Raw genomic sequence first — 10,188 nt, 5'->3', positions numbered from 1 at the left:
CTAAGAAAAGCATATTTCCCCTCTTCAGCTATGGTGTCAGTAGCTCATTCACTAAGATATTAAACCAGACAACAAATGGTATCACAACATCTGAGCCAAAGCTTATTTTCAGAGCACAGAAGCTGCTGTGCCTGTGTGAAGTATCTTTGCTGGATCAGGGCTCTTGTTCCTTTTAACTTCAGTTCAGTTACCTGAGACCTCAGCTCATTCTCAGTCACTGTGTCCTGCCACAATACTAAAATTTTCATATTGGTCTTCATAATTGTTCAAATCCTTTCAAAGTCTTACCTCTTACATACCAGCCAGAAAACATCTTTCCTTTCATCTTAAACCAGACTAAGCAGTAAGCCTTTTTAATTCTTGTTTTTCAGGATGAATTCCTGGTGAGTGAAACAAAATAAGGAGAGGGGCATAGGTTCAGTTCTTCCTAGTACCACACTTCCTCACTGGAGGTAAAGCTGTGTAGCTCCTGGGGTGGCCAGGAAGAGAAGGCAGGAACTCTGCCTTACAGGGATGTAACTCTGATCCATCTCCCTTCCTTCCCCCTAACACCAACCCGGTGAGGAGCAGAGTCCTGGAGTGGTATTTCCACCACTCTTGGCTGTAGCATTCTGGCCCGTGGAGAGAGTGTTCCATGTCCACTTTACTGCACCTCTGCAAATGTCATGCTACCCTTAAACCTTCCTGTCACACTGTGCCCCAAGAAATTACCCTACCACCAAGCCAGAGTCAATCTCGCCATCCCTCTGGATTCCTGTCTGTAGTTTGGGCCTGTCATATTGACACAAGATATCCACAGATCTCTCTTCCTTCAAATCAACCAGGCACAGGGGTCCTGCCTGTCTGGGAGCTGGAGGAGCGAAGGGCTGGATGCCAAGTGACTGGACTCCAGCTGGGGACTTGAGGAAACTCCACTGCCTGAGCAGCCACCTCATGGGTAAGATTGGTGGTGGAAGTAGGCATGCCATGGAAGCCCAGCTCAAAATGCTGTTGTCTGAAATTTTGCACTGTCATGAAAAGTGGCTTAGATAATGAAAATTCCAAGTCCTTTATTACTGAAAGTAATAAAAAAGTAAAAAATACCAGAATCTGTAATTTCTTCCTTTTTTTTTCAGCCTTCAAAAATAAGAAACTAGAGTTGACTTTGAGAAGAAAGCAAAGAATTAAGTTGTACTTCTGAGACACTTGGACTGAACCCAGCCAGGCAGGTGAGGCATTAAATAAGTCGCATTAAAAAGTATCAATTCTGTAGAATATATAACAAAAAAAAAAAAAAAAAAAGAAATGTGATTCAGCACAGTTACTAACTTTAAGGAAGAAGACCACACATTTGCTTTAAGAAGGAATTTCTCTAGATATGAAAGTAATTGAAGAGAGGCAGTTCCACCCATAGTCGTATGTCAAAGATTTTAAGGTTTATTGCGTGTTATATTCAGGGTCCACTGTACCCTGTAACAGTCTCAAGATGAAAGCTGTCTGATGATAAAAACATTAACTAGATGAGGAATAAGGCCTTGCAATTCAATTTAGAGAAAGAGAGAGCCATGACAGAGTTCTTGAGAATTTTGGTTTTATGTACAGACACACAGCAAAGTCTCCAGTGTGCTTTTGCATAAGCCTGCTGAAAGTCTTCATGCACAAGCATTAACTGAACTTTGGAAATGAATGTTCATTATTTTTCTTGCTTTTCCATGATCCTTGGGGAGCCTGTAATGAAGGAGCATGTAGGAGAGAAAGGTAACTTTATGCTCTCTTTCTGCAAGACCCTCATAAGTGGTTTCAAAGCTGGATGAAAATGCTTTGTGCTCAGTCACTGATAAGTTTAGCGCCACTGTATTCAAAAGGATCCTTCTGATTCTGTGAAAGCTGAAACAGCTTCAGCTCACAGAGGGGGCAAAAGTCTCATTCTATGTGGGTGTCATTAATTACGGCAAACACATGCAACAATCTCCTTTTTTATTGATGACTCATACTTTGAGGATAAATAAGATAATTTTCCTCACAGTTCTAGGTAAGAAGAAGAGAGTGCAGTGCCTTAGCTAAAAGTTCATTAGGATTTTGATGTAGATTTTTAAAATTGAGCATACAGTGATGTATATGCTTTATTCCGGCATCTTTTCATGTTTTACTAACTTCCTTCTGTAGTGTGAGGAATTAAAGAGAAAAACCCTTTGAGGAGCAGATGCAGCATTAAATGAAAAACAGTTTCTCTTCATTCCAAGAAGCCTCTTCTCTTTTCTCCAGTGCTGCCCTCCCCTCTGTGTATTTTCCCTTTTGCGGGGTATTTGCACCTCCACGGGCACTCACCTGCCATTTGACCTCTCCAGCTATGTGATAAGCCCAAGTCACCAACCCTGTCAAGTCCCTCTTCTGACCCTTTCTGGCCTGTATCTGGCTATCCACCTCTTCAGTCACTGTGTGTTACAAAGGACCATCCTCCCCTGGGAGGAAAGGAAGTGTGTTCCACTTTCTAAGGGTAAATGAGGTTTCCTGCTAATTGCACTGAGCTGTATCCATCACTGCAACAGCTGCCATTCCTGCCTCAGCAGTGCAGGGGCTGTGAGTAGGGCAGCATGTCTGTGCTGCTTTGCTGGCCTGGCTAGTCTGGTGTGCAGAGCCAGCTCAGCCAGCTCTGCCAGGTACAAATCTGCAGAACCAGAGCAGCCAACCAACCCAGGGGTGCTGAATATACCTGTGGACCAGTGTCTCTCTCTGGTGGGCTACCTTAGTTGCAGGAAGTGTCCTCCAAGTGTCTGGCTAGGAGTTACAAGCATTGGAGCAGAGTGGCGCAGGCTTTGTTTATCAGAGGGCAGGGCAGGGAGGACATGGCCTTCTGTCTTTACTGGGAAGTGATGGCACTAACCAGGTGACTAAAGCAAACTCAGCATTTGAGAAATAGGTCAGAAGAAGCAACAAATCTTTGAACATAAGGAGCAATGGAGATACTTCGTGTCTGTGGTATTTACACAGCCCTTACCAAAGCATCTCCTGAGCTTCTGATGCTCTTTAAGTGATGGTCCTTGCTAAGGCCTGGTGACAGGAGACAAATTCCTAAATTCTTCATTTAGGAACAGTAGTCAGAGGCACAGAAGCCCTGTCTTCAGTTTTACTTAGTGTTTTGGCCTCAGGAAAGCACCAAGCTGTCACTCTGTGCTTTCTGCCTGGACCGAGGACCTGTCAGCCTGGCTGTATCCTGCTTGCTGTACTGAAATCTAAGCTTGGGTCAAATGATTTACTGGCCCACACTGTATCTGGCACAGCTGGGGCTGGCTGAATTCACATTGCAGGAGGATACCCTGGTCCTGTGCTGGTGTTTTGTGTTTCCTTCCTGACAAGCTTGGAGAGAGGCTGTATCAGAGTCACGTTGCACACTTGAGTGGGAATAATGGGTTTGTTTACGTGCGTGCAGTCTAATCCGCACCTCAGTTTCAAAATATACCAGAACATGTATGCAGATAGCACACAGCCACTTCTAGCTTGCTTTGTGGACCTTGAGCTCCTGGAAAGAAAATTAAGCTATTGCTTATGATGAGCAACCTGCACTCGCTGTACAGGAATGGTGCTAAGAAGCATCACTCAGCCATGCAGTGGTCATCTCAAAGTCAGAGTTTGAAGCCAGGGTTTGGTAAGCAAAATGTTACACCTGTTTTACTTTCCTAGCTTCTCAGTGATGCAGAACTTGTTTCCAGTGGCCTTCCAGAGCTCCACTGATTTAGCCAGCATCTACTATCTTCTGGTTTTCGTCATCCAAGAGGGAACATGAGCTTGTTAAAATGTTAAATGAGGAAACGTTACCCTCTTTCAAAATCTCCTTTCCATGGATGGACTTGTAAATTTGCTGATGATACACAGCAGATCAGCATTAATTTTCATGATACAAGAATGAAAATTCTTTGAGGAAGAAAAAGAAGAACAGGGAGGCTCCCTTGCCTCTGGGTCAGCCAGATCAGCTTACTCTCCAGTGGTCTCACATTGTCCACAATCTTGAGGAAGGCAATATAATCATAATCTAGTAAGAGGAACAGAAAGGAAGGATACATTTTACATCAGCTTCAGAACTATTTGTCCGAAATAGGAAAGCTGGCCCAGTGTTCACACTGTGAATTGTTTTTTCCTTTCGTCTTGGCAGGGCTTGTTTTGATCACCTATCCTGAGCAAAGAACTGCATACATTAATTAGGAACAAAATATCATCTCACTAGAAAACCACCTGCCATGTGGAAAGTTGTGCTGTGGAACAACATCTAAAACATAAATGCAGATTTAGCTGTCTTGATGACAGAAGCTGAGAGAGACCTGTTGATCAATTGATCAGCTACAACAAGCCATTCCAGGCCTAGATTAGTAGTAGAGCTATACTCAGTATGTGTAAATTATGGAGATCCTTTGGAAGAACCCCAAACTCTCACCAAATCTGTGTTTCTCTCCAACATCCCAGTTTTCCTCACAAACAGCTACAAGACTCTTCCCTGTGCTTAATTTGACCTTGTTTGTGAAACAAAAAAGTCCCCACTGCCAAAAGACTTAAACTTCTGCGAACACTGATTAAGGCTGGAGCTTTGCCTTCCATTTCAGTGGGGGCAGGTTTGGGTTCTCAAGCAGTGAGCCATGAGGGAGTGAACAGGATGATCTAAGAGAAACATGCTTGGTCCTTGATACGGCCAAGGCTGGAGGCCAAAGACTTTTAAGCATTGAAGTGTGTCACTGGTAGATTACACATATCCTGTCATAATTTACAGCGGGTTTAGAGCATTAATCTCTAAAGAGCACACAGCATGAGGAATATTTGTAAAATGAGGAAATCTATTGAATTTCTGTTTATATCATATAAATAAAACGTTTTTGTTTTTTTTTTAAATCATCCCATACAGATGAAAAATAGTAATGATAAACTGACTTTTCATCCAGCTTTTCCTCTATAGAATTAAAACAGTTAGGTACTGTGGTGGTTCCTTAGTGGCTGAGAGTAATGTGCTGTGAGCACCACGGCTGGGCCAGAGATGCTAAGGCAAGCATCCTTTTCCTCCAGCTGCCTATGCACAGTCTGATCTCATCCATTAAGCCCAGTTAGTAAACCAGCAGAAAACAAGATTGAAAAAGAAAAATAAATTCTAAAAAAATCAGTGCACTGTTAAATATACTGTTGCTAAGATACAAGAAATGCTTCTGAAAAGTTTCTCCCAGAAAGGACATAATCTTTTTCCTTCCATTTCAGGGTGACTTGACATTTCCTCCCCTGAATATAATTTAAGAGACCCCACTGAGCAAGAATTGAATCTGAATACAAAAGCTTAAAGCTCACTTTCTTAATACCATTATCAACATGGTCCTGCTTATTTCAAACAGCTCAAACTAAGTGTTTCATAGAAAATTTTATTTTACTTTTTTCCTGTGACTGGATTAAGACAAAAATGCCTCAGGAAGTATAATTGATGAGAAATATAGGTGTTTGTACAAGAGTCAAGGCAGCATTTCTGACTGCACTGAGTAGCACAATAGTATCTCCTAAAACAATGGTTCAAAAGTTTCAGACAAATAAAAGAGCATTTGGAGTTTTGACTACCTGACCTGGTTGACTGATTGACACAGGAACCTGTTTTGCCAGCAGAACAAAACCACCTCTACTCTACTAACTCTTCGAAACTTTACTAACATTTCAAGCTCCTGCTGATATTCATCTGTAACAGTAAAGGTCACGTTGTTGCTTTAATCATATTCTATAAAATCTAGACATCTCAGTGCCCAGCCAGGATGATTACTAGTTCATCCTTACAATGCTGAACCTAGAATGTGAGACTAAAGTTGTTTGTTTTCCTTAACAGAGCGCATAGTTTTTAAATGTTTGCTTAAATCTCTGGGGACCTAACATTCTGTCTTGACCAGGAATAAAAAAATGAAAGCTGTCAAAAGAAGACAATGAAAAGCAAGCGACAGATGAGTATAGGTTCTAGAGTGGCTTGGCACTGCCAGTTTCTTCTTTATTTTTGTAAATATGCTGGCTCGTGGTCCCTGGGATTACTTGTCAATAGAGTATTGACTCCCTCCATAATTCCTTTCATTAATCTTACTTACATGAAAACACTTTTTTTTTTTTTTTTGCCATGATATGTCACATCATCTGGGTGTTAGAAAATATTGCTCTTCTCTAAGTAAAATGGAGCATATACAGCAAAATGTTAAGTAAGCACCTTCTACTAGAGGTAAATGTACATAAAAAATTTCAAGCATTACAATTAAACTGCATTTCTGAAGTTTATCTTACAGTGTTTCCACTGAGAACGTCAAGTGCTTGGGCATATGGCATGACCATTAAATTATGACACTTGCCTACATTAAGTGTCATAGTTATTAAGTCTGAGTTAGTAAGAAGTCTCTATAGATCTCCTATAATCTGCTGCATTATGAAGAGCAGAGATTTCAGGAATGGCTGCCTCAGGTCTCATAGCTCAAATTGAAACAGAATGTGTTTTTCAGAAAAAGGTCCAGTCTTGATTTAAATAGTGCTAGACAAACCCAGACAGTTTTTTTCTGGGGGCAGTCACCAAGGTCTGCAGAGCTGGCTGAGATTCTGCTCCACATCAAGCAGGCTGTTTATGGCCAAAACAGTCAGTGTAACCTAAACAATTATTGCATTTTATTGCACAGACTTTTCTTGTGTGCTTTGCAAGATGAAGTTTTGACAAGACTACAATACTGGATGCAGTATTTTGCTAGTTAGCAAACCATCATTTACAATGCTGAAGAATTCCAAGGATATTTCATTCTGGCTTTATGAGTCTTTTTTTTAAGTTACTGGCGTTGAAATCCCTCACAGTGATCCTGATTTTTCTCCCTGCATGTTACCAACAGCTGTTTATGTACCGGTGGTCATGTTTACCAAAGTGATATACTGGTCTGTGGCAAATATCAACAAGCAAGGCTCTTTCTGCCTTCACAGAGCAGATGTAACCATGGATTTTTATTTTCAAGCTGTTACTGACTTGGAGAGAAATGGTCACATGCTCTCAGGCACATGGTGTGACTCGGGGATGTTCTGTGCACGGTTGAGAGTTGGAGTTGATGATCCTGTGGGTTGCTTCCAATCCAGCATATCCTGTGGTTCTGCAATTTAATGTTTTAAACATTAAAACAGAGACGTACACAATTGTCCTTTTTGCCTTCTCTGTATTTCTTCATCAGGCTGTGGGACATTATTAGTCTAACCATCCAAATCATCCTACAGGTCTGAAAAACTCAAAGGAGCTAGAACTTATGTTCTTGACGCTGTAATTCCTCTTGCAAATTACTTCTTTGTTTCCTTTATATTCCTTGGCATTGGGGTGAGTTCTTGTCCTTGACATCCTGAGTTTGGGTGAAATTTGTGCTGATTTTTACCTTTTTGCCAGGATGCAATGGAAACTGGGACAGGGGAGTAGAGAGTCAGGAGTGTCCCCAGCACTGGCTGTGCTGCACCAACAATTTATATCTCACACGGACAGACTGTGAATGGGTTTCATCTTTCTCTGATTGCAGAGGCACAGAGGAAGCTTTGAAGTGGTTTCAATATTCCCCTGCTTCCCACACTCCTCCAAGGGCACAGGCTGTGCAGAAGGGCCATGGCACACAGCCACCAGCACAGCCTCTCTTTCTCTGTTCAAAATACATTCAACCCTGCCTCAGCCAGCCCTGGGAAGCACTGAGCACCCTCCTGCTATCTGCTCACCTCTTACGGTATGGTTTGCTTTGCTCTTTCTAGCAGAACACATACCCCAGGAGAGCTCTCCTGCTTGACTAGCAGCAGTCCTCCTCAGTCAAGACTCGCACAGAGTGTCCAGCTCCACTATCCGTGCTGGGCGCCCTGCAGCTTGCATCTGGCAAGGCAGATGCTCTGCTCTCCTCTCCCATGGCTGATTGTGTCCATCTCACGAGCAAACCTGCTCAGCAGCTCAGCCTTATCCTGTGTAGTTTAATTTAATTGCTCCGTTTTCAGAGATGAAGGTTTGTCTCAGGCCTTACTAAGCAGATCCATCAGATCTGCTACATTTGATCTGGTCAGGTCTTTTTATTCCACTGTATGGATGAGTTGATATCTGTGAAAGCCTTCTGAAATAAAAGGCTTGAATTTATTATATAAATATGTATTAGACAAACAAGGTTTACACCAAAATATGCACGGAGAGAGGCTTTCCAGAAAAAGACACATAAAAAATTTCCTTTGAAAAACACCTTATCATAAAGTGCTATTTCCTTCTGGTAAAAAGGTGCCACATGAAAACTGGCCTGGCTACACACCTTTTATTCTAAATATTCATCATGAAAATGCTCTATTTGAAAATCTAAAAAGAAACCCAAATCAGCTTCAATATTACTAGTTGATACCAGTTTGTAACCACTGAAAAGATGTCTTTCCTACTGATCCCATATGGAAAAACCTGTAGTCCAATATCCTAGTGGTTATGGGAATTCCCAAAAGGACAAGATTAGTACCAAAAGAAATTCCCTCCTCATATGTGTTTTCAACTGTTTTTTGTCCTATTCATAAAATAGTTCTAAGGATATTCTTCATGAACTAGAGTGGTTCCAGCAATAAGTCTCTCTTTATCCTATCTGACCCAACTGGCAGTGTTGGCACGTGTTTGTGTTCCTTAAAAGCATGAAGGCAGAGAACATACCTCCCAGTGTTTGGCAGAGTGCTCTGGATACCATGGGTGTCTCATTAGCTTCCCAGGAGCTAAACATTAGTAAATGTGACCATCAGAGGAAAATTACAAACCTGGCTAAATGGTTCCAGCCACCTACCTGCTGCTTTGAGGAAGGCATTGTGCTTATCAAAAAGAGACAAATTCAATTTTCTTTTAGGACAAAGCAGCATTTAAGGACACAAGGTGTTGCTTCAGTTGTTACCTGTCCATGCATGATCTTCACTGAGCATAATACTGCTCTGACTAGTCACAGCTGCTCAGGACATTGCAGGGGAAGACCTCTACACAAAGCAGGACATGAGTGCTTTCCTGCAAGTCCCTTCCCATTCCCAGTCACATGGCAAGTTGCTGTTGAGGAAAGATCATGGACCTGAGATACAGAATGTTACCAGTGTGGAGACAGAGGACACCTTGCTGTGTAGAAGGAACTCATACATGTTATCTGATATTGAGGAGCTGAAGAGAGCTGAGCAAAGGAGAGGCTGAGAGATAGTCTTGTAACTACCCAGAATAATAGTCCAGAATTGCCAAATGCCCTTTGCCACAGTCCTCTACAGTGCTGTGATTTATTACCTGGCATGGCTAACATACTGGGATGGGGTGGTGATGGAGAATAGATGCTACCAAGCAGGCGATGCCAGCTCCACATCTTCTAAGAGTCCTCCTGTGTAAAAATTCTCACATGCATTTACTCAGGGGCACAAAGAGGGGACTGGGAAGCCAATTCTAACTGCACTTCCTAAAATGGAGAACTCTGCTATTTTCAGGAGATAATAGTTTTTCTGTGAGATAAACAAAACATATTTCCCTGATTGTTCCTGTCTTGACAAATGTAGCTCTTCTTGGAATAAAAAGGGTTCTACCAGATCATTAAACTACATAGTTGTCTCAACTTGCTTTAATTAAGGATTGCAGTATTGCTTTTTTTATTGCTTAAATAAAAAATAGTTACAGCTCTGCTCTCTGCAGCTTGTTTTTATTCTATTTCTCCAGCAGAGAAGTTCTTTCTGTGAAAACTCAGCAAAGGAGGGTAAGAAAGGGTGAACAGTTAATCTGCTTTCAATGAAAGAAATTAAATGTGATTTTAAACAAGAAACCTCTAAGAACTTTTTCCTCATTTCTGATTCCACTTTTATCAGGAGAAGCACGTACCAGAATTATCAGCCATAAGTACAACGGGAACAAGAAGTTTGGATGATGAACAAGGAATGGATGTAGGAGCACAGCTGGCATCTTCTTTGAGGTCACACTGCTCCCTCAGAGACGTGCTGTGAAGGACATACAAGCGTGTAGTATCTACAGAGCTGCCCCTGTGATGAGCTGTCCATCTGTTCAATATACCAACAGATAATCTGGACTGATTAAACCACAAAGATCTCATGTTGTGAAATGTCTAACTTTTCCTTTGTTGTTCCAAGCATAGTTTGACCTTCTTGTGCCTACCAGGGATGTTTAAATTGTAACAGACCTGCTATTGGACCTGTGGTGCAAAACAACTTCATGAATTG

At 41.7% G+C, this 10,188-nt stretch overlaps 1 long non-coding RNA gene across 1 annotated transcript; it reads left to right on the top strand.

The window, feature by feature from the left end:
• LOC107205103 lies at positions 1 to 9,902 on the top strand. Its single transcript, XR_001521845.3, has 3 exons — positions 1 to 937; positions 1,116 to 1,208; positions 9,820 to 9,902. It is a non-coding gene; the product is annotated as an uncharacterized LOC107205103 (long non-coding RNA).
• The last annotated feature ends 286 nt before the right edge of the window (positions 9,903 to 10,188 follow it).

This window comes from Parus major, chromosome 1A (genome assembly GCF_001522545.3).
Source record: "Parus major isolate Abel chromosome 1A, Parus_major1.1, whole genome shotgun sequence".
In the NCBI taxonomy this organism is placed as follows: Eukaryota; Metazoa; Chordata; class Aves; order Passeriformes; family Paridae; genus Parus; species Parus major.
The sequence above is the reverse complement of the archived record's forward strand: the minus strand, read 5'-3'. Positions and strand labels throughout refer to the sequence as shown.